This window comes from Argiope bruennichi, chromosome 4, assembly GCF_947563725.1.
Source record: "Argiope bruennichi chromosome 4, qqArgBrue1.1, whole genome shotgun sequence".
Taxonomy (NCBI): domain Eukaryota; kingdom Metazoa; phylum Arthropoda; class Arachnida; order Araneae; family Araneidae; genus Argiope; species Argiope bruennichi.
The window spans coordinates 82,122,924-82,136,096 of record NC_079154.1 but is presented as its reverse complement, the minus strand read 5'-3'; the positions used below and the strand labels follow the sequence as shown (position 1 = coordinate 82,136,096).

At 47.4% G+C, this 13,173-nt stretch overlaps 45 non-coding genes across 45 annotated transcripts; all 45 read left to right on the top strand.

Annotated features, from left to right (window-relative positions):
- The first annotated feature begins 160 nt into the window (after nucleotides 1-160).
- Nucleotides 161-232, top strand: Trnag-ucc (transfer RNA glycine (anticodon UCC)). Its single transcript has one exon. It is a non-coding gene; the product is annotated as a tRNA-Gly (tRNA).
- Nucleotides 233-402: 170 nt separating this feature from the next.
- Trnag-ucc (transfer RNA glycine (anticodon UCC)) lies at nucleotides 403-474 on the top strand. Its single transcript has one exon. It is a non-coding gene; the product is annotated as a tRNA-Gly (tRNA).
- A 170-nt stretch (nucleotides 475-644) lies between these two features.
- On the top strand, nucleotides 645-716 carry Trnag-ucc (transfer RNA glycine (anticodon UCC)). Its single transcript has one exon. It is a non-coding gene; the product is annotated as a tRNA-Gly (tRNA).
- Nucleotides 717-886: 170 nt separating this feature from the next.
- On the top strand, nucleotides 887-958 carry Trnag-ucc (transfer RNA glycine (anticodon UCC)). The gene has a single exon. It is a non-coding gene; the product is annotated as a tRNA-Gly (tRNA).
- Nucleotides 959-1,128: 170 nt separating this feature from the next.
- Trnag-ucc (transfer RNA glycine (anticodon UCC)) lies at nucleotides 1,129-1,200 on the top strand. The gene has a single exon. It is a non-coding gene; the product is annotated as a tRNA-Gly (tRNA).
- A 170-nt stretch (nucleotides 1,201-1,370) lies between these two features.
- Nucleotides 1,371-1,442, top strand: Trnag-ucc (transfer RNA glycine (anticodon UCC)). The gene has a single exon. It is a non-coding gene; the product is annotated as a tRNA-Gly (tRNA).
- Nucleotides 1,443-1,612: 170 nt separating this feature from the next.
- Nucleotides 1,613-1,684, top strand: Trnag-ucc (transfer RNA glycine (anticodon UCC)). The gene has a single exon. It is a non-coding gene; the product is annotated as a tRNA-Gly (tRNA).
- Nucleotides 1,685-1,854: 170 nt separating this feature from the next.
- Nucleotides 1,855-1,926, top strand: Trnag-ucc (transfer RNA glycine (anticodon UCC)). The gene has a single exon. It is a non-coding gene; the product is annotated as a tRNA-Gly (tRNA).
- A 170-nt stretch (nucleotides 1,927-2,096) lies between these two features.
- Trnag-ucc (transfer RNA glycine (anticodon UCC)) lies at nucleotides 2,097-2,168 on the top strand. Its single transcript has one exon. It is a non-coding gene; the product is annotated as a tRNA-Gly (tRNA).
- Nucleotides 2,169-2,338: 170 nt separating this feature from the next.
- Trnag-ucc (transfer RNA glycine (anticodon UCC)) lies at nucleotides 2,339-2,410 on the top strand. The gene has a single exon. It is a non-coding gene; the product is annotated as a tRNA-Gly (tRNA).
- A 170-nt stretch (nucleotides 2,411-2,580) lies between these two features.
- On the top strand, nucleotides 2,581-2,652 carry Trnag-ucc (transfer RNA glycine (anticodon UCC)). Its single transcript has one exon. It is a non-coding gene; the product is annotated as a tRNA-Gly (tRNA).
- Nucleotides 2,653-2,822: 170 nt separating this feature from the next.
- On the top strand, nucleotides 2,823-2,894 carry Trnag-ucc (transfer RNA glycine (anticodon UCC)). Its single transcript has one exon. It is a non-coding gene; the product is annotated as a tRNA-Gly (tRNA).
- A 170-nt stretch (nucleotides 2,895-3,064) lies between these two features.
- Trnag-ucc (transfer RNA glycine (anticodon UCC)) lies at nucleotides 3,065-3,136 on the top strand. Its single transcript has one exon. It is a non-coding gene; the product is annotated as a tRNA-Gly (tRNA).
- A 170-nt stretch (nucleotides 3,137-3,306) lies between these two features.
- On the top strand, nucleotides 3,307-3,378 carry Trnag-ucc (transfer RNA glycine (anticodon UCC)). The gene has a single exon. It is a non-coding gene; the product is annotated as a tRNA-Gly (tRNA).
- Nucleotides 3,379-3,548: 170 nt separating this feature from the next.
- Trnag-ucc (transfer RNA glycine (anticodon UCC)) lies at nucleotides 3,549-3,620 on the top strand. Its single transcript has one exon. It is a non-coding gene; the product is annotated as a tRNA-Gly (tRNA).
- Nucleotides 3,621-3,790: 170 nt separating this feature from the next.
- Nucleotides 3,791-3,862, top strand: Trnag-ucc (transfer RNA glycine (anticodon UCC)). Its single transcript has one exon. It is a non-coding gene; the product is annotated as a tRNA-Gly (tRNA).
- Nucleotides 3,863-4,032: 170 nt separating this feature from the next.
- On the top strand, nucleotides 4,033-4,104 carry Trnag-ucc (transfer RNA glycine (anticodon UCC)). Its single transcript has one exon. It is a non-coding gene; the product is annotated as a tRNA-Gly (tRNA).
- A 170-nt stretch (nucleotides 4,105-4,274) lies between these two features.
- Trnag-ucc (transfer RNA glycine (anticodon UCC)) lies at nucleotides 4,275-4,346 on the top strand. Its single transcript has one exon. It is a non-coding gene; the product is annotated as a tRNA-Gly (tRNA).
- A 170-nt stretch (nucleotides 4,347-4,516) lies between these two features.
- Trnag-ucc (transfer RNA glycine (anticodon UCC)) lies at nucleotides 4,517-4,588 on the top strand. Its single transcript has one exon. It is a non-coding gene; the product is annotated as a tRNA-Gly (tRNA).
- Nucleotides 4,589-4,758: 170 nt separating this feature from the next.
- Trnag-ucc (transfer RNA glycine (anticodon UCC)) lies at nucleotides 4,759-4,830 on the top strand. Its single transcript has one exon. It is a non-coding gene; the product is annotated as a tRNA-Gly (tRNA).
- A 170-nt stretch (nucleotides 4,831-5,000) lies between these two features.
- On the top strand, nucleotides 5,001-5,072 carry Trnag-ucc (transfer RNA glycine (anticodon UCC)). The gene has a single exon. It is a non-coding gene; the product is annotated as a tRNA-Gly (tRNA).
- Nucleotides 5,073-5,242: 170 nt separating this feature from the next.
- On the top strand, nucleotides 5,243-5,314 carry Trnag-ucc (transfer RNA glycine (anticodon UCC)). The gene has a single exon. It is a non-coding gene; the product is annotated as a tRNA-Gly (tRNA).
- A 170-nt stretch (nucleotides 5,315-5,484) lies between these two features.
- On the top strand, nucleotides 5,485-5,556 carry Trnag-ucc (transfer RNA glycine (anticodon UCC)). Its single transcript has one exon. It is a non-coding gene; the product is annotated as a tRNA-Gly (tRNA).
- A 170-nt stretch (nucleotides 5,557-5,726) lies between these two features.
- On the top strand, nucleotides 5,727-5,798 carry Trnag-ucc (transfer RNA glycine (anticodon UCC)). The gene has a single exon. It is a non-coding gene; the product is annotated as a tRNA-Gly (tRNA).
- A 170-nt stretch (nucleotides 5,799-5,968) lies between these two features.
- Trnag-ucc (transfer RNA glycine (anticodon UCC)) lies at nucleotides 5,969-6,040 on the top strand. The gene has a single exon. It is a non-coding gene; the product is annotated as a tRNA-Gly (tRNA).
- Nucleotides 6,041-6,210: 170 nt separating this feature from the next.
- On the top strand, nucleotides 6,211-6,282 carry Trnag-ucc (transfer RNA glycine (anticodon UCC)). Its single transcript has one exon. It is a non-coding gene; the product is annotated as a tRNA-Gly (tRNA).
- A 170-nt stretch (nucleotides 6,283-6,452) lies between these two features.
- Trnag-ucc (transfer RNA glycine (anticodon UCC)) lies at nucleotides 6,453-6,524 on the top strand. The gene has a single exon. It is a non-coding gene; the product is annotated as a tRNA-Gly (tRNA).
- Nucleotides 6,525-6,694: 170 nt separating this feature from the next.
- Trnag-ucc (transfer RNA glycine (anticodon UCC)) lies at nucleotides 6,695-6,766 on the top strand. Its single transcript has one exon. It is a non-coding gene; the product is annotated as a tRNA-Gly (tRNA).
- A 170-nt stretch (nucleotides 6,767-6,936) lies between these two features.
- Trnag-ucc (transfer RNA glycine (anticodon UCC)) lies at nucleotides 6,937-7,008 on the top strand. The gene has a single exon. It is a non-coding gene; the product is annotated as a tRNA-Gly (tRNA).
- Nucleotides 7,009-7,178: 170 nt separating this feature from the next.
- Trnag-ucc (transfer RNA glycine (anticodon UCC)) lies at nucleotides 7,179-7,250 on the top strand. The gene has a single exon. It is a non-coding gene; the product is annotated as a tRNA-Gly (tRNA).
- A 170-nt stretch (nucleotides 7,251-7,420) lies between these two features.
- Trnag-ucc (transfer RNA glycine (anticodon UCC)) lies at nucleotides 7,421-7,492 on the top strand. Its single transcript has one exon. It is a non-coding gene; the product is annotated as a tRNA-Gly (tRNA).
- Nucleotides 7,493-7,662: 170 nt separating this feature from the next.
- Trnag-ucc (transfer RNA glycine (anticodon UCC)) lies at nucleotides 7,663-7,734 on the top strand. Its single transcript has one exon. It is a non-coding gene; the product is annotated as a tRNA-Gly (tRNA).
- A 170-nt stretch (nucleotides 7,735-7,904) lies between these two features.
- Trnag-ucc (transfer RNA glycine (anticodon UCC)) lies at nucleotides 7,905-7,976 on the top strand. The gene has a single exon. It is a non-coding gene; the product is annotated as a tRNA-Gly (tRNA).
- Nucleotides 7,977-8,146: 170 nt separating this feature from the next.
- Trnag-ucc (transfer RNA glycine (anticodon UCC)) lies at nucleotides 8,147-8,218 on the top strand. Its single transcript has one exon. It is a non-coding gene; the product is annotated as a tRNA-Gly (tRNA).
- A 170-nt stretch (nucleotides 8,219-8,388) lies between these two features.
- On the top strand, nucleotides 8,389-8,460 carry Trnag-ucc (transfer RNA glycine (anticodon UCC)). Its single transcript has one exon. It is a non-coding gene; the product is annotated as a tRNA-Gly (tRNA).
- Nucleotides 8,461-8,630: 170 nt separating this feature from the next.
- On the top strand, nucleotides 8,631-8,702 carry Trnag-ucc (transfer RNA glycine (anticodon UCC)). Its single transcript has one exon. It is a non-coding gene; the product is annotated as a tRNA-Gly (tRNA).
- A 170-nt stretch (nucleotides 8,703-8,872) lies between these two features.
- Trnag-ucc (transfer RNA glycine (anticodon UCC)) lies at nucleotides 8,873-8,944 on the top strand. The gene has a single exon. It is a non-coding gene; the product is annotated as a tRNA-Gly (tRNA).
- Nucleotides 8,945-9,114: 170 nt separating this feature from the next.
- Trnag-ucc (transfer RNA glycine (anticodon UCC)) lies at nucleotides 9,115-9,186 on the top strand. Its single transcript has one exon. It is a non-coding gene; the product is annotated as a tRNA-Gly (tRNA).
- A 170-nt stretch (nucleotides 9,187-9,356) lies between these two features.
- On the top strand, nucleotides 9,357-9,428 carry Trnag-ucc (transfer RNA glycine (anticodon UCC)). The gene has a single exon. It is a non-coding gene; the product is annotated as a tRNA-Gly (tRNA).
- A 170-nt stretch (nucleotides 9,429-9,598) lies between these two features.
- On the top strand, nucleotides 9,599-9,670 carry Trnag-ucc (transfer RNA glycine (anticodon UCC)). The gene has a single exon. It is a non-coding gene; the product is annotated as a tRNA-Gly (tRNA).
- Nucleotides 9,671-9,840: 170 nt separating this feature from the next.
- Trnag-ucc (transfer RNA glycine (anticodon UCC)) lies at nucleotides 9,841-9,912 on the top strand. Its single transcript has one exon. It is a non-coding gene; the product is annotated as a tRNA-Gly (tRNA).
- Nucleotides 9,913-10,082: 170 nt separating this feature from the next.
- Nucleotides 10,083-10,154, top strand: Trnag-ucc (transfer RNA glycine (anticodon UCC)). Its single transcript has one exon. It is a non-coding gene; the product is annotated as a tRNA-Gly (tRNA).
- Nucleotides 10,155-10,324: 170 nt separating this feature from the next.
- On the top strand, nucleotides 10,325-10,396 carry Trnag-ucc (transfer RNA glycine (anticodon UCC)). The gene has a single exon. It is a non-coding gene; the product is annotated as a tRNA-Gly (tRNA).
- A 170-nt stretch (nucleotides 10,397-10,566) lies between these two features.
- Nucleotides 10,567-10,638, top strand: Trnag-ucc (transfer RNA glycine (anticodon UCC)). Its single transcript has one exon. It is a non-coding gene; the product is annotated as a tRNA-Gly (tRNA).
- Nucleotides 10,639-10,808: 170 nt separating this feature from the next.
- Trnag-ucc (transfer RNA glycine (anticodon UCC)) lies at nucleotides 10,809-10,880 on the top strand. Its single transcript has one exon. It is a non-coding gene; the product is annotated as a tRNA-Gly (tRNA).
- Nucleotides 10,881-13,173: the final 2,293 nt, after the last annotated feature.

Sequence of the window (13,173 nt, the reverse complement as noted above, 5' to 3'; positions counted from 1 at the left end):
ACATACACCGCCACCCTGGAGTTGGGCGTGGCTTAATGGAAAGTTCCGGAAATACCGCGTTCTCGCGGCCTATTCTTTTACCTCGGGAAGTTCCTATTCCCTCTCGCTTTCATCTGTTTCTTTTCCGTTTTTGTAGAGGAAATGTGTCAGTCGTTCCTTCGCGTCGGTGGTATAACGGTTAGCATAGCTGCCTTCCAAGCAGTGGACCCGGGTTCGACTCCCGGCCGACGCAAGTCATTTTTACATACACCGCCACCCTGGAGTTGGGCGTGGCTTAATGGAAAGTTCCGGAAATACCGCGTTCTCGCGGCCTATTCTTTTACCTCGGGAAGTTCCTATTCCCTCTCGCTTTCATCTGTTTCTTTTCCGTTTTTGTAGAGGAAATGTGTCAGTCGTTCCGTCGCGTCGGTGGTATAACGGTTAGCATAGCTGCCTTCCAAGCAGTTGACCCGGGTTCGACTCCCGGCCGACGCAAGTCATTTTTACATACACCGCCACCCTGGAGTTGGGCGTGGCTTAATGGAAAGTTCCGGAAATACCGCGTTCTCGCGGCCTATTCTTTTACCTCGGGAAGTTCCTATTCCCTCTCGCTTTCATCTGTTTCTTTTCCGTTTTTGTAGAGGAAATGTGTCAGTCGTTCCGTCGCGTCGGTGGTATAACGGTTAGCATAGCTGCCTTCCAAGCAGTTGACCCGGGTTCGACTCCCGGCCGACGCAAGTCATTTTTACATACACCGCCACCCTGGAGTTGGGCGTGGCTTAATGGAAAGTTCCGGAAATACCGCGTTCTCGCGGCCTATTCTTTTACCTCGGGAAGTTCCTATTCCCTCTCGCTTTCATCTGTTTCTTTTCCGTTTTTGTAGAGGAAATGTGTCAGTCGTTCCTTCGCGTCGGTGGTATAACGGTTAGCATAGCTGCCTTCCAAGCAGTGGACCCGGGTTCAACTCCCGGCCGACGCAAGTCATTTTTACATACACCGCCACCCTGGAGTTGGGCGTGGCTTAATGGAAAGTTCCGGAAATACCGCGTTCTCGCGGCCTATTCTTTTACCTCGGGAAGTTCCTATTCCCTCTCGCTTTCATCTGTTTCTTTTCCGTTTTTGTAGAGGAAATGTGTCAGTCGTTCCGTCGCATCGGTGGTATAACGGTTAGCATAGCTGCCTTCCAAGCAGTTGACCCGGGTTCAACTCCCGGCCGACGCAAGTCATTTTTACATACACCGCCACCCTGGAGTTGGGCGTGGCTTAATGGAAAGTTCCGGAAATACCGCGTTCTCGCGGCCTATTCTTTTACCTCGGGAAGTTCCTATTCCCTCTCGCTTTCATCTGTTTCTTTTCCGTTTTTGTAGAGGAAATGTGTCAGTCGTTCCGTCGCGTCGGTGGTATAACGGTTAGCATAGCTGCCTTCCAAGCAGTTGACCCGGGTTCGACTCCCGGCCGACGCAAGTCATTTTTACATACACCGCCACCCTGGAGTTGGGCGTGGCTTAATGGAAAGTTCCGGAAATACCGCGTTCTCGCGGCCTATTCTTTTACCTCGGGAAGTTCCTATTCCCTCTCGCTTTCATCTGTTTCTTTTCCGTTTTTGTAGAGGAAATGTGTCAGTCGTTCCGTCGCGTCGGTGGTATAACGGTTAGCATAGCTGCCTTCCAAGCAGTTGACCCGGGTTCGACTCCCGGCCGACGCAAGTCATTTTTACATACACCGCCACCCTGGAGTTGGGCGTGGCTTAATGGAAAGTTCCGGAAATACCGCGTTCTCGCGGCCTATTCTTTTACCTCGGGAAGTTCCTATTCCCTCTCGCTTTCATCTGTTTCTTTTCCGTTTTTGTAGAGGAAATGTGTCAGTCGTTCCTTCGCGTCGGTGGTATAACGGTTAGCATAGCTGCCTTCCAAGCAGTGGACCCGGGTTCGACTCCCGGCCGACGCAAGTCATTTTTACATACACCGCCACCCTGGAGTTGGGCGTGGCTTAATGGAAAGTTCCGGAAATACCGCGTTCTCGCGGCCTATTCTTTTACCTCGGGAAGTTCCTATTCCCTCTCGCTTTCATCTGTTTCTTTTCCGTTTTTGTAGAGGAAATGTGTCAGTCGTTCCGTCGCATCGGTGGTATAACGGTTAGCATAGCTGCCTTCCAAGCAGTTGACCCGGGTTCAACTCCCGGCCGACGCAAGTCATTTTTACATACACCGCCACCCTGGAGTTGGGCGTGGCTTAATGGAAAGTTCCGGAAATACCGCGTTCTCGCGGCCTATTCTTTTACCTCGGGAAGTTCCTATTCCCTCTCGCTTTCATCTGTTTCTTTTCCGTTTTTGTAGAGGAAATGTGACAGTCGTTCCGTCGCGTCGGTGGTATAACGGTTAGCATAGCTGCCTTCCAAGCAGTTGACCCGGGTTCGACTCCCGGCCGACGCAAGTCATTTTTACATACACCGCCACCCTGGAGTTGGGCGTGGCTTAATGGAAAATTCCGGAAATACCGCGTTCTCGCGGCCTATTCTTTTACCTCGGGAAGTTCCTATTCCCTCTCGCTTTCATCTGTTTCTTTTCCGTTTTTGTAGAGGAAATGTGTCAGTCGTTCCGTCGCGTCGGTGGTATAACGGTTAGCATAGCTGCCTTCCAAGCAGTTGACCCGGGTTCGACTCCCGGCCGACGCAAGTCATTTTTACATACACCGCCACCCTGGAGTTGGGCGTGGCTTAATGGAAAGTTCCGGAAATACCGCGTTCTCGCGGCCTATTCTTTTACCTCGGGAAGTTCCTATTCCCTCTCGCTTTCATCTGTTTCTTTTCCGTTTTTGTAGAGGAAATGTGTCAGTCGTTCCGTCGCGTCGGTGGTATAACGGTTAGCATAGCTGCCTTCCAAGCAGTTGACCCGGGTTCGACTCCCGGCCGACGCAAGTCATTTTTACATACACCGCCACCCTGTAGTTGGGCGTGGCTTAATGGAAAGTTCCGGAAATACCGCGTTCTCGCGGCCTGTTCTTTTACCTCGGGAAGTTCCTATTCCCTCTCGCTTTCATCTGTTTCTTTTCCGTTTTTGTAGAGGAAATGTGACAGTCGTTCCGTCGCGTCGGTGGTATAACGGTTAGCATAGCTGCCTTCCAAGCAGTTGACCCGGGTTCGACTCCCGGCCGACGCAAGTCATTTTTACATACACCGCCACCCTGGAGTTGGGCGTGGCTTAATGGAAAGTTCCGGAAATACCGCGTTCTCGCGGCCTATTCTTTTACCTCGGGAAGTTCCTATTCCCTCTCTCTTTCATCTGTTTCTTTTCCGTTTTTGTAGAGGAAATGTGTCAGTCGTTCCGTCGCGTCGGTGGTATAACAGTTAGCATAGCTGCCTTCCAAGCAGTTGACCCGGGTTCGACTCCCGGCCGACGCAAGTCATTTTTACATACACCGCCACCCTGGAGTTGGGCGTGGCTTAATGGAAAGTTCCGGAAATACCGCGTTCTCGCGGCCTATTCTTTTACCTCGGGAAGTTCCTATTCCCTCTCGCTTTCATCTGTTTCTTTTCCGTTTTTGTAGAGGAAATGTGTCAGTCGTTCCTTCGCGTCGGTGGTATAACGGTTAGCATAGCTGCCTTCCAAGCAGTGGACCCGGGTTCGACTCCCGGCCGACGCAAGTCATTTTTACATACACCGCCACCCTGGAGTTGGGCGTGGCTTAATGGAAAGTTCCGGAAATACCGCGTTCTCGCGGCCTATTCTTTTACCTCGGGAAGTTCCTATTCCCTCTCTCTTTCATCTGTTTCTTTTCCGTTTTTGTAGAGGAAATGTGTCAGTCGTTCCGTCGCGTCGGTGGTATAACGGTTAGCATAGCTGCCTTCCAAGCAGTTGACCCGGGTTCGACTCCCGGCCGACGTAAGTCATTTTTACATACACCGCCACCCTGGAGTTGGGCGTGGCTTAATGGAAAGTTCCGGAAATACCGCGTTCTCGCGGCCTATTCTTTTACCTCGGGAAGTTCCTATTCCCTCTCGCTTTCATCTGTTTCTTTTCCGTTTTTGTAGAGGAAATGTGTCAGTCGCTCCGTCGCGTCGGTGGTATAACGGTTAGCATAGCTGCCTTCCAAGCAGTTGATCCGGGTTCGACTCCCGGCCGACGCAAGTCATTTTTACATACACCGCCACCCTGGAGTTGGGCGTGGCTTAATGGAAAGTTCCGGAAATACCGCGTTCTCGCGGCCTATTCTTTTACCTCGGGAAGTTCCTATTCCCTCTCGCTTTCATCTGTTTCTTTTCCGTTTTTGTAGAGGAAATGTGTCAGTCGTTCCTTCGCGTCGGTGGTATAACGGTTAGCATAGCTGCCTTCCAAGCAGTGGACCCGGGTTAGACTCCCGGCCGACGCAAGTCATTTTTACATACACCGCCACCCTGGAGTTGGGCGTGGCTTAATGGAAAGTTCCGGAAATACCGCGTTCTCGCGGCCTATTCTTTTACCTCGGGAAGTTCCTATTCCCTCTCGCTTTCATCTGTTTCTTTTCCGTTTTTGTAGAGGAAATGTGTCAGTCGTTCCGTCGCGTCGGTGGTATAACGGTTAGCATAGCTGCCTTCCAAGCAGTTGACCCGGGTTCGACTCCCGGCCGACGCAAGTCATTTTTACATACACCGCCACCCTGGAGTTGGGCGTGGCTTAATGGAAAGTTCCGGAAATACCGCGTTCTCGCGGCCGATTCTTTTACCTCGGGAAGTTCCTATTCCCTCTCGCTTTCATCTGTTTCTTTTCCGTTTTTGTAGAGGAAATGTGTCAGTCGTTCCGTCGCGTCGGTGGTATAACGGTTAGCATAGCTGCCTTCCAAGCAGTTGACCCGGGTTCGACTCCCGGCCGACGCAAGTCATTTTTACATACACCGCCACCCTGGAGTTGGGCGTGGCTTAATGGAAAGTTCCGGAAATACCGCGTTCTCGCGGCCTATTCTTTTACCTCGGGAAGTTCCTATTCCCTCTCGCTTTCACCTGTTTCTTTTCCGTTTTTGAAGAGGAAATGTGTCAGTCGTTCCGTCGCGTCGGTGGTATAACGGTTAGCATAGCTGCCTTCCAAGCAGTTGACCCGGGTTCGACTCCCGGCCGACGCAAGTCATTTTTACATACACCGCCACCCTGGAGTTGGGCGTGGCTTAATGGAAAGTTCCGGAAATACCGCGTTCTCGCGGCCTATTCTTTTACCTCGGGAAGTTCCTATTCCCTCTCGCTTTCATCTGTTTCTTTTCCGTTTTTGTAGAGGAAATGTGTCAGTCGTTCCGTCGCGTCGGTGGTATAACGGTTAGCATAGCTGCCTTCCAAGCAGTTGACCCGGGTTCGACTCCCGGCCGACGCAAGTCATTTTTACATACACCGCCACCCTGGAGTTGGGCGTGGCTTAATGGAAAGTTCCGGAAATACCGCGTTCTCGCGGCCTATTCTTTTACCTCGGGAAGTTCCTATTCCCTCTCGCTTTCATCTGTTTCTTTTCCGTTTTTGTAGAGGAAATGTGTCAGACGTTCCGTCGCGTCGGTGGTATAACGGTTAGCATAGCTGCCTTCCAAGCAGTTGACCCGGGTTCGACTCCCGGCCGACGCAAGTCATTTTTAAATACACCGCCACCCTGGAGTTGGGCGTGGCTTAATGGAAAGTTCCGGAAATACCGCGTTCTCGCGGCCTATTCTTTTACCTCGGGAAGTTCCTATTCCCTCTCGCTTTCATCTGTTTCTTTTCCGTTTTTGTAGAGGAAATGTGTCAGTCGTTCCGTCGCGTCGGTGGTATAACGGTTAGCATAGCTGCCTTCCAAGCAGTTGACCCGGGTTCGACTCCCGGCCGACGCAAGTCATTTTTACATACACCGCCACCCTGGAGTTGGGCGTGGCTTAATGGAAAATTCCGGAAATACCGCGTTCTCGCGGCCTATTCTTTTACCTCGGGAAGTTCCTATTCCCTCTCGCTTTCATCTGTTTCTTTTCCGTTTTTGTAGAGGAAATGTGTCAGTCGTTCCGTCGCGTCGGTGGTATAACGGTTAGCATAGCTGCCTTCCAAGCAGTTGACCCGGGTTCGACTCCCGGCCGACGCAAGTCATTTTTACATACACCGCCACCCTGGAGTTGGGCGTGGCTTAATGGAAAGTTCCGGAAATACCGCGTTCTCGCGGCCTATTCTTTTACCTCGGGAAGTTCCTATTCCCTCTCGCTTTCATCTGTTTCTTTTCCGTTTTTGTAGAGGAAATGTGTCAGTCGTTCCGTCGCGTCGGTGGTATAACGGTTAGCATAGCTGCCTTCCAAGCAGTTGACCCGGGTTCGACTCCCGGCCGACGCGAGTCATTTTTACATACACCGCCACCCTGGAGTTGGGCGTGGCTTAATGGAAAGTTCCGGAAATACGGCGTTCTCGCGGCCTATTCTTTTACCTCGGGAAGTTCCTATTCCCTCTCGCTTTCATCTGTTTCTTTTCCGTTTTTGTAGAGGAAATGTGTCAGTCGTTCCGTCGCGTCGGTGGTATAACGGTTAGCATAGCTGCCTTCCAAGCAGTTGACCCGGGTTCGACACCCGGCCGACGCAAGTCATTTTTACATACACCGCCACCCTGGAGTTGGGCGTGGCTTAATGGAAAGTTCCGGAAATACCGCGTTCTCGCGGCCTATTCTTTTACCTCGGGAAGTTCCTATTCCCTCTCGCTTTCATCTGTTTCTTTTCCGTTTTTGTAGAGGAAATGTGTCAGTCGTTCCGTCGTGTCGGTGGTATAACGGTTAGCATAGCTGCCTTCCAAGCAGTTGACCCGGGTTCGACTCCCGGCCGACGCAAGTCATTTTTACATACACCGCCACCCTGGAGTTGGGCGTGGCTTAATGGAAAGTTCCGGAAATACCGCGTTCTCGCGGCCTATTCTTTTACCTCGGGAAGTTCCTATTCCCTCTCGCTGTCATCTGTTTCTTTTCCGTTTTTGTAGAGGAAATGTGTCAGTCGTTCCGTCGCGTCGGTGGTATAACGGTTAGCATAGCTGCCTTCCAAGCAGTTGACCCGGGTTCGACTCCCGGCCGACGCAAGTCATTTTTACATACACCGCCACCCTGGAGTTGGGCGTGGCTTAATGGAAAGTTCCGGAAATACCGCGTTCTCGCGGCCTATTCTTTTACCTCGGGAAGTTCCTATTCCCTCTCGCTTTCATCTGTTTCTTTTCCGTTTTTGTAGAGGAAATGTGTCAGTCGTTCCGTCGCGTCGGTGGTATAACGGTTAGCATAGCTGCCTTCCAAGCAGTTGACCCGGGTTCGACTCCCGGCCGACGCAAGTCATTTTTACATACACCGCCACCCTGGAGTTGGGCGTGGCTTAATGGAAAGTTCCGGAAATACCGCGTTCTCGCGGCCTATTCTTTTACCTCGGGAAGTTCCTATTCCCTCTCGCTTTCATCTGTTTCTTTTCCGTTTTTGTAGAGGAAATGTGTCAGACGTTCCGTCGCGTCGGTGGTATAACGGTTAGCATAGCTGCCTTCCAAGCAGTTGACCCGGGTTCGACTCCCGGCCGACGCAAGTCATTTTTACATACACCGCCACCCTGGAGTTGGGCGTGGCTTAATGGAAAGTTCCGGAAATACCGCGTTCTCGCGGCCTATTCTTTTACCTCGGGAAGTTCCTATTCCCTCTCGCTTTCATCTGTTTCTTTTCCGTTTTTGTAGAGGAAATGTGTCAGTCGTTCCGTCGCGTCGGTGGTATAACGGTTAGCATAGCTGCCTTCCAAGCAGTTGACCCGGGTTCGACTCCCGGCCGACGCGAGTCATTTTTACATACACCGCCACCCTGGAGTTGGGCGTGGCTTAATGGAAAGTTCCGGAAATACCGCGTTCTCGCGGCCTATTCTTTTACCTCGGGAAGTTCCTATTCCCTCTCGCTTTCATCTGTTTCTTTTCCGTTTTTGTAGAGGAAATGTGTCAGTCGTTCCGTCGCGTCGGTGGTATAACGGTTAGCATAGCTGCCTTCCAAGCAGTTGACCCGGGTTCGACTCCCGGCCGACGCAAGTCATTTTTACATACACCGCCACCCTGGAGTTGGGCGTGGCTTAATGGAAAGTTCCGGAAATACCGCGTTCTCGCGGCCTATTCTTTTACCTCGGGAAGTTCCTATTCCCTCTCGCTTTCATCTGTTTCTTTTCCGTTTTTGTAGAGGAAATGTGTCAGTCGTTCCGTCGCGTCGGTGGTATAACGGTTAGCATAGCTGCCTTCCAAGCAGTTGACCCGGGTTCGACTCCCGGCCGACGCAAGTCATTTTTACATACACCGCCACCCTGGAGTTGGGCGTGGCTTAATGGAAAGTTCCGGAAATACCGCGTTCTCGCGGCCTATTCTTTTACCTCGGGAAGTTCCTATTCCCTCTCGCTTTCATCTGTTTCTTTTCCGTTTTTGTAGAGGAAATGTGTCAGTCGTTCCGTCGCGTCGGTGGTATAACGGTTAGCATAGCTGCCTTCCAAGCAGTTGACCCGGGTTCGACTCCCGGCCGACGCAAGTCATTTTTACATACACCGCCACCCTGGAGTTGGGCGTGGCTTAATGGAAAGTTCCGGAAATACCGCGTTCTCGCGGCCTATTCTTTTACCTCGGGAAGTTCCTATTCCCTCTCGCTTTCATCTGTTTCTTTTCCGTTTTTGTAGAGGAAATGTGTCAGTCGTTCCGTCGCGTCGGTGGTATAACGGTTAGCATAGCTGCCTTCCAAGCAGTTGACCCGGGTTCGACTCCCGGCCGACGCGAGTCATTTTTACATACACCGCCACCCTGGAGTTGGGCGTGGCTTAATGGAAAGTTCCGGAAATACGGCGTTCTCGCGGCCTATTCTTTTACCTCGGGAAGTTCCTATTCCCTCTCGCTTTCATCTGTTTCTTTTCCGTTTTTGTAGAGGAAATGTGTCAGTCGTTCCGTCGCGTCGGTGGTATAACGGTTAGCATAGCTGCCTTCCAAGCAGTTGACCCGGGTTCGACTCCCGGCCGACGCGAGTCATTTTTACATACACCGCCACCCTGGAGTTGGGCGTGGCTTAATGGAAAGTTCCGGAAATACGGCGTTCTCGCGGCCTATTCTTTTACCTCGGGAAGTTCCTATTCCCTCTCGCTTTCATCTGTTTCTTTTCCGTTTTTGTAGAGGAAATGTGTCAGTCGTTCCGTCGCGTCGGTGGTATAACGGTTAGCATAGCTGCCTTCCAAGCAGTTGACCCGGGTTCGACACCCGGCCGACGCAAGTCATTTTTACATACACCGCCACCCTGGAGTTGGGCGTGGCTTAATGGAAAGTTCCGGAAATACCGCGTTCTCGCGGCCTATTCTTTTACCTCGGGAAGTTCCTATTCCCTCTCGCTTTCATCTGTTTCTTTTCCGTTTTTGTAGAGGAAATGTGTCAGTCGTTCCGTCGTGTCGGTGGTATAACGGTTAGCATAGCTGCCTTCCAAGCAGTTGACCCGGGTTCGACTCCCGGCCGACGCAAGTCATTTTTACATACACCGCCACCCTGGAGTTGGGCGTGGCTTAATGGAAAGTTCCGGAAATACCGCGTTCTCGCGGCCTATTCTTTTACCTCGGGAAGTTCCTATTCCCTCTCGCTGTCATCTGTTTCTTTTCCGTTTTTGTAGAGGAAATGTGTCAGTCGTTCCGTCGCGTCGGTGGTATAACGGTTAGCATAGCTGCCTTCCAAGCAGTTGACCCGGGTTCGACTCCCGGCCGACGCAAGTCATTTTTACATACACCGCCACCCTGGAGTTGGGCGTGGCTTAATGGAAAGTTCCGGAAATACCGCGTTCTCGCGGCCTATTCTTTTACCTCGGGAAGTTCCTATTCCCTCTCGCTTTCATCTGTTTCTTTTCCGTTTTTGTAGAGGAAATGTGTCAGTCGTTCCGTCGCGTCGGTGGTATAACGGTTAGCATAGCTGCCTTCCAAGCAGTTGACCCGGGTTCGACTCCCGGCCGACGCAAGTCATTTTTACATACACCGCCACCCTGGAGTTGGGCGTGGCTTAATGGAAAGTTCCGGAAATACCGCGTTCTCGCGGCCTATTCTTTTACCTCGGGAAGTTCCTATTCCCTCTCGCTTTCATCTGTTTCTTTTCCGTTTTTGTAGAGGAAATGTGTCAGTCGTTCCGTCGCGTCGGTGGTATAACGGTTAGCATAGCTGCCTTCCAAGCAGTTGACCCGGGTTCGACTCCCGGCCGACGCGAGTCATTTTTACATACACCGCCACCCTGGAGTTGGGCGTGGCTTAATGGAAAGTTCCGGAAATACCGCGTTCTCGCGGCCTATTCTTTTACCTCGGGAAGTTCCTATTCCCTCTCGCTTTCATCTGTTTCTTTTCCGTTTTTGTAGAGGAAATGTGTCAGTCGTTCCGTCGCGTCGGTGGTATAACGGTTAGCATAGCTGCCTTCCAAGCAGTTGACCCGGGTTCGACTCCCGGCCGACGCGAGTCATTTTTACATACACCGCCACCCTGGAGTTGGGCGTGGCTTAATGGAAAGTTCCGGAAATACCGCGTTCTCGCGGCCTATTCTTTTACCTCGGGAAGTTCCTATTCCCTCTCGCTTTCATCTGTTTCTTTTCCGTTTTTGTAGAGGAAATGTGTCAGTCGTTCCGTCGCGTCGGTGGTATAACGGTTAGCATAGCTGCCTTCCAAGCAGTTGACCCGGGTTCGACTCCCGGCCGACGCAAGTCATTTTTACATACACCGCCACCCTGGAGTTGGGCGTGGCTTAATGGAAAGTTCCGGAAATACCGCGTTCTCGCGGCCTATTCTTTTACCTCGGGAAGTTCCTATTCCCTCTCGCTTTCATCTGTTTCTTTTCCGTTTTTGTAGAGGAAATGTGTCAGTCGTTCCGTCGCGTCGGTGGTATAACGGTTAGCATAGCTGCCTTCCAAGCAGTTGACCCGGGTTCGACTCCCGGCCGACGCAAGTCATTTTTACATACACCGCCACCCTGGAGTTGGGCGTGGCTTAATGGAAGGGGGGGGGGCGCAATCCCCCCCTACTTTTTTTTGAAGTCTAATTATTAGAATACATGGTAGCGTATTATTAAATTAAACAATTTAATTACAGTAGAGAAAATTTACCAAGTTTAACGTGCAATATTACTTGACTTCTAATGCTACAAGGAAATCTATCCTCTTCCATTAAAATATTCATACACCTACTTTTGCCATTATTGTAATCAAGATATTTTTTTATCTTAATTTTAAAGATAAAAAAAATGGTTTTTATATTAATTTGTAAATAAAATTTTTCCTTCTCTTTTTATTTCGTTGAATAAACACTTTTAATTTGTCCTTATAATGATTGACTGTGCAAAATTATTCAAATTATTTCAGGCTTTCTAATCGTAATAATAAACTGAATTTTTAAAATAATGCATTCGCGAAATATGTATTTAAGAGCCTAATAATTCATTAATCTGGGTGAACAATCTAGTCCTGAAAGGCGATTAGTATATCATATTTAATTTAAATCTAGATATGACTGTTTAATATAGCTCTTCCCAAAATTTGTCATCATATTTTGAAATTTAAAATATAATGTTTTTAGAAATATTGCTGTGATATATATAAAAAATATTTTTTTTTTGTCGTTTTTTGCCTTTGGAAATCAGTTGGTTCACCAAGAGTAATGCTCTCTAAAATTTTCAATTAAATGTTTATGAATCTGGCTTTCTCATTAGTTCCTTCAGCAAAATATTTTTAAGCTTCATACCTCGATAGTCACATAACTCGTATTATTTCAGAAATCTTACAGTATTTTGTTCATATATTATATATTTCTCTAATTTGTTGTCAGTGCCTATTCATCTTTATAATAAGCATCGATTATATATCTAATTCTGTTTGTTATAAAATCCATTGAAAAATTCCATCAATACAAATTTGAAATAAATCATGCTAATTAAGTTTTTTTAAATATTTAATTAACCAACTAATATTCAAGATTTATATTATTAAAAAAGTGAAGCATGAGTCGAATGAATATATAGAGACAAAACACTCATGTTTTTCTTTTTTTTTAAGTTTGTTGTATTAAGTTGCTTTCCACCGTATGGATATTTATTAGATGCTTTAACATGCCAAATCATGAACAGCGTTAAGGCTATACGTGAGTTTTCCTTTTATTTTTGCTCGGTGTATTCCCGATATTGCTTCAGAATCATTTCTTCTAACCAAACGAGTCGCTTAAACTTTACTAACCTCTTTAAAAAGTTTTTTTTTTAATTTTTTTCATATAATTTTTATATTAAATTAAAACATTATGAATTATATTTTTATTTATATGAGTAAATATGTTTTTTCAAATATTTTTAACGCAAACTTTTTTTATAAATTTTCATTCATTAATTGTTATGAAGTTTATTTTAAATTTCTTTTTTGAAACAATCAAATAAAAATAAATCATGTTTCTTTTGTTTTTCTTTTTTGAAATATAAATTTTTATATTGCGCCATAATAAACGATTTCGTATGCCTTTTTTTTTTTTTTTTTTGCTAACTTTACTTATTACAGACATTATGAAAGTAAATCTCTTTGTCCTAAGTGGTAATTCAGATAGATATTCCTGTTTCGACAGAGCAGATTGAAATGCAGATGTCTTTATATTAAATTAAACAATGTTATCAAATATGTCATATCTTTTCAAAAATTTTCTCTTTCGGAAGTTTTGTTCTGAAAGTACAGTGGATTGGAATGAGAAATAAAATTTGATACAAAAATATGTTTACAACTTCTGTAAAGTATTATTCATTGTATATTTGATATCCCTTCTTCTTAGTACTCATACTCTTACATTAAGTGAGGTACTGCCATTAAACATAAATGACCACAATTTTCAGGAGCACTATCGAAAACTTATCATCCGCTCCATACGTCCTCTACAAATAAAATAAATCTCACAGGAAAACGACTAAAATTTTTTTCACAACAAAGGTGTGAACTTTTTACTCATGTGTCTTTACCGCAAGGGACCTGTTTGTATTGCCTCGGAATGCCGTTAAGGCTACACAATACCCTTTATAGCTGCCCTCCTTTTAATGTACCATTACTGAGGAAGCCTGCTTAAGCCTGCAACATTACGTTTTTATAGTGATTTCATAAATTGCCTTTCCATTGGTCAGCTTTATTTATTTTATTTTTTTGGAAGTAAACTTTTTCCTGTGTGACTTTCTTATGCGTCCTTTTATATCTCTAGGTTTATGTTTATGTAGTCC